Source organism: Schistocerca americana, unplaced genomic scaffold (genome assembly GCF_021461395.2).
Source record: "Schistocerca americana isolate TAMUIC-IGC-003095 unplaced genomic scaffold, iqSchAmer2.1 HiC_scaffold_77, whole genome shotgun sequence".
Classification (NCBI taxonomy): Eukaryota; Metazoa; Arthropoda; class Insecta; order Orthoptera; family Acrididae; genus Schistocerca; species Schistocerca americana.
The window spans coordinates 455001-460000 of NW_025726533.1; the positions used below are offsets into that span (position 1 = coordinate 455001).

Below are 5000 nucleotides of genomic sequence, written 5' to 3' on the forward strand. Positions count from 1 at the left end.
CCTAACCTATGTCGTACCGTAACCTAACCTATGTCGTACCGTAACCTAACCTATGTCGTACCTTAACCTAACCTATGTCGTACCTTAACCTAACCTATGTCGTACCTTAACCTAACCTATGTCGTACCTTAACCTAACCTATGTCGTACCTTAACCTAACCTGTATTGCGCCTTAACCTAACCTGTATTGCGCCTTAACCTAACCTGTATTGCGCCTTAACCTAACCTGTATTGCGCCTTAACCTAACCTGTATTGCGCCTTAACCTAACCTGTATTGCGCCTTAACCTAACCTGTATTGCGCCTTAACCTAACCTGTATTGCGCCTTAACCTAACCTTTATTGCGCCTTAACCTAACCTGTATTGCGCCTTAACCTAACCTGTATTGCGCCTTAACCTAACCTGTATTGCGCCTTAACCTAACCTGTATTGCGCCTTAACCTAACCTGTATTGTGCCTTAACCTAACCTGTATTGCGCCTTAACCTAACCTGTATTGCGCCTTAACCTAACCTGTATTGCGCCTTAACCTAACCTGTATTGCGCCTTAACCTAACCTGTATTGCGCCTTAACCTAACCTGTATTGCGCCTTAACCTAACCTGTATTGCGCCTTAACCTAACCTGTATGGCGCCTTAACCTAACCTGTATGGCGCCTTAACGTAACCTGTATTGCGCCTTAACGTAACCTATATTGCGCCTTAACGTAACCTATATTGCGCCTTAACCTAACCTATATTGCGCCTTAACGTAACCTATATTGCGCCTTAACGTAACCTATATTGCGCCTTAACGTAACCTATATTGCGCCTTAACCTAACCTATATTGCGCCTTAACCTAACCTATATTGCGCCTTAACCTAACCTATATTGCGCCTTAACCTAACCTATATTGCGCCTTAACCTAACCTATATTGCGCCTTAACGTAACCTATATTGCGCCTTAACCTAACCTATATTGCGCCTTAACCTAACCTATATTGCGCCTTAACCTAACCTATATTGCGCCTTAACGTAACCTATATTGCGCCTTAACGTAACCTATATTGCGCCTTAACGTAACCTATATTGCGCCTTAACCTAACCTATATTGCGCCTTAACCTAACCTATATTGCGCCTTAACCTAACCTATATTGCGCCTTAACCTAACCTATATTGCGCCTTAACGTAACCTATATTGCGCCTTAACGTAACCTATATTGCGCCTTAACGTAACCTATATTGCGCCTTAACGTAACCTATATTGCGCCTTAACGTAACCTATATTGCGCCTTAACGTAACCTATATTGCGCCTTAACGTAACCTATATTGCGCCTTAACGTAACCTATATTGCGCCTTAACCTAACCTATATTGCGCCTTAACGTAACCTATATTGCGCCTTAATGTAACCTATATTGCGCCTTAATGTAACCTATATTGCGCCTTAATGTAACCTATATTGCGCCTTAATGTAACCTACGTTGCGCCTTAACGTAACCTACGTTGCGCCTTAACGTAACCTACGTTGCGCCTTAACGTAACCTACGTTGCGCCTTAACGTAACCTACGTTGCGCCTTAACGTAACCTACGTTGCGCCGTAACGTAACCTACGTTGCGCCGTAACGCAACCCACGTTGCGCCGTAACGTAACCCACGTTGCGCCGTAACGTAACACACGTTGGGCCTTAACCCAACACACGTTGGGCCTTAACCCAACACACGTTGGGCCTTAACCCAACACACGTTGGGCCTTAACCCAACACACGTTGGGCCTTAACCCAACACACGTTGGGCCTTAACCCAACACACGTTGGGCCTTAACCCAACACACGTTGGGCCTTAACCCAACACACGTTGGGCCTTAACCCAACACACGTTGGGCCTTAACCCAACACACGTTGGGCCTTAACCCAACACACGTTGGGCCTTAACCCAACACACGTTGGGCCTTAACCCAACACACGTTGGGCCTTAACCCAACACACGTTGGGCCTTAACCTGCTCTGTAATTGTCATACGACGCGTTAAATTAGTGTAGTGTTGCCTAACTGCAACCCCCGCAATATAGTTTGCTACTCGCACTGCCCGGTCCCCAGTGTATCGCTTCATGTTAAACACCTTGCAGCTATACACTGTAATGTGGATGGCAGCAGGACGTACATGCTCAATGCCCTTTGCAGTTGTTCATTGGCATTTGCAGTTGTTCATTGGCATTTGCATGGCGAAGCACTTAGCCTACGCTGTGGTACGGCCTGTGTCAACTGTCCGCTGATGTTGTACGTCCAAATCACACACTGTACTGCACATTGGTCCTCATGTACTGAATGATACATCGTGGTACATGTGACCGTACAACGACTGCGCCAACAACGGCGAACCATGCGGTCCAAATGTTGTGCACTCAGCTACGTGTCGTCTCCCTATAAGAGCTGGATTGCAGTGTGGTATGCCCTGGATGGCGATCAGCATGAGCCGTCTGTTGATGTAGTGGCGCGTGTTGTCAGACGTAGTCGTCTCTTCTCACACACCGTGATAGCATGGTGCACTGCGTTCCACATCTGCGACATGCGACAGAGGCCGGTTGACAGTCGTTCGCGCAATGGACATCGCATACGTACGGGGGCCACCTTCCACGTGTTCGCGAAGCGTGCACATGTTGTTGCGTGTATGTGGGCAGACATAGTGTGTCGTGACACCTGACACAGGCATGCAACAATCGTTGAATTTGCAAATGGCGATGGACGCCTACGTTTGCTGGTGACGTTACGCAAATGAACAACTGGTAAACCGTTGTGGTGCGGTTGTTCTCGCTAGAGGTGAATCAGTGATGGCGACGATCGGTTGAGCTACCAACCGGTTGTTCCAGCGATACCCACCATGCCCACGAACGTGAATGGCATCTGGGTGTGAAGCGATACGCGGCGGTGGCTGGGTGGGACCGTCCCCGGCCGGTGAGGGGGGGCCTCCCGGCGTGCTGGCCGCGCGGTGCGTGGGCGCACGCGCTACAGCCGGCTGGTGGGGGCGGCCAGTGGCAGGCGCGCCGGCCGACGGAGGCGGCAGGCGGCGCAGCTGCGCGCCGGCGCACCCTGCACGCGGCGCCGTGCGGCCAAAGTAGGTCCTCGCGGGCCCGGTGCGAAGCGCGGTGGACATCTGCAGTGTGCTGGTCCGATTGAGGACTGTGTGCGCTGAGGATGCGCCGCCGCCCGGCGCTCGGCGCCGCGACGCCGTCTGCTGCTCGGTCGCCTCTGCGGTTCTCGCAGGTGGTTTGTATCGCAGCTGTGCGGACGTGTTGGCGCGTGCGCTGTGCTGGGAGAGTTCGCTTCGGCACCCAAGTGGGGCTTTTGTCCTTCTGTGGCGCTGGCGTTGGAGCTGCCGGTCACCGTAGGTGGCGCGTGTTGTCTCCCGCCGGCAATGCCACGACAGCACGCTCCCGGGCCTCTGTCGGCAGCGGCAAGCTCAGTTGGGAGCACGGGTGGTCGCACCTAAAGCGTCTACTCGCCAAACTCCGGGCGATTGCGCCTCTCTCGAACCCGACCAAGTACTTAGGACGGCGCTGCGCGCCGCCGGGACCTGAGAGGGTTTCGAGGTGTATGGTGCAGGGGAGCTCAGCCTCCTCCTGTTTGCAGAATAATTGAGCGGACGCTTGCGTGTTCGCGCGGGCCCCCGGGACACACTCCCGGGCGGCCGGCTGCTCAGCTCTAGTTGACGCAGCTCCCTGGTTGATCCTGCCAGTAGTCATATGCTTGTCTCAAAGATTAAGCCATGCATGTCTCAGTACAAGCCGCATTAAGGTGAAACCGCGAATGGCTCATTAAATCAGTTATGGTTCCTTAGATCGTACCCACGTTACTTGGATAACTGTGGTAATTCTAGAGCTAATACATGCAAACAGAGTCCCGACCAGAGATGGAAGGGACGCTTTTATTAGATCAAAACCAATCGGTCGGCTCGTCCGGTCCGTTTGCCTTGGTGACTCTGAATAACTTTGGGCTGATCGCACGGTCCTCGTACCGGCGACGCATCTTTCAAATGTCTGCCTTATCAACTGTCGATGGTAGGTTCTGCGCCTACCATGGTTGTAACGGGTAACGGGGAATCAGGGTTCGATTCCGGAGAGGGAGCGTGAGAAACGGCTACCACATCCAAGGAAGGCAGCAGGCGCGCAAATTACCCACTCCCGGCACGGGGAGGTAGTGACGAAAAATAACGATACGGGACTCATCCGAGGCCCCGTAATCGGAATGAGTACACTTTAAATCCTTTAACGAGTATCTATTGGAGGGCAAGTCTGGTGCCAGCAGCCGCGGTAATTCCAGCTCCAATAGCGTATATTAAAGTTGTTGCGGTTAAAAAGCTCGTAGTTGGATTTGTGTCCCACGCTGTTGGTTCACCGCCCGTCGGTGTTTAACTGGCATGTATCGTGGGACGTCCTGCCGGTGGGGCGAGCTGAAGGCGTGCGACGCGCCTCGTGCGTGCTCGTGCGTCCCGAGGCGGACCCCGTTGCAATCCTACCAGGGTGCTCTTGAGTGAGTGTCTCGGTGGGCCGGCACGTTTACTTTGAACAAATTAGAGTGCTTAAAGCAGGCAAGCCCGCCTGAATACTGTGTGCATGGAATAATGGAATAGGACCTCGGTTCTATTTTGTTGGTTTTCGGAACCCGAGGTAATGATTAATAGGGACAGGCGGGGGCATTCGTATTGCGACGTTAGAGGTGAAATTCTTGGATCGTCGCAAGACGAACAGAAGCGAAAGCATTTGCCAAGTATGTTTTCATTAATCAAGAACGAAAGTTAGAGGTTCGAAGGCGATCAGATACCGCCCTAGTTCTAACCATAAACGATGCCAGCCAGCGATCCGCCGCAGTTCCTCCGATGACTCGGCGGGCAGCCTCCGGGAAACCAAAGCTTTTGGGTTCCGGGGGAAGTATGGTTGCAAAGCTGAAACTTAAAGGAATTGACGGAAGGGCACCACCAGGAGTGGAGCCTGCGGCTTAATTTGACTCAACACGGGAAACCT

General features: G+C 52.2%; 1 non-coding gene across 1 annotated transcript in view; it reads left to right on the forward strand.

Moving 5' to 3' along the window:
• Positions 1-3695: 3695 nt before the first annotated feature.
• The window catches only part of LOC124590637, a 1910-nt gene continuing 605 nt past the window's right edge, over positions 3696-5000 (forward strand). Inside the window, exon 1 of the ribosomal RNA XR_006976695.1 lies at positions 3696-5000. This exon is cut by the window's right edge and continues 605 nt beyond it. This is a non-coding gene — a ribosomal RNA (small subunit ribosomal RNA).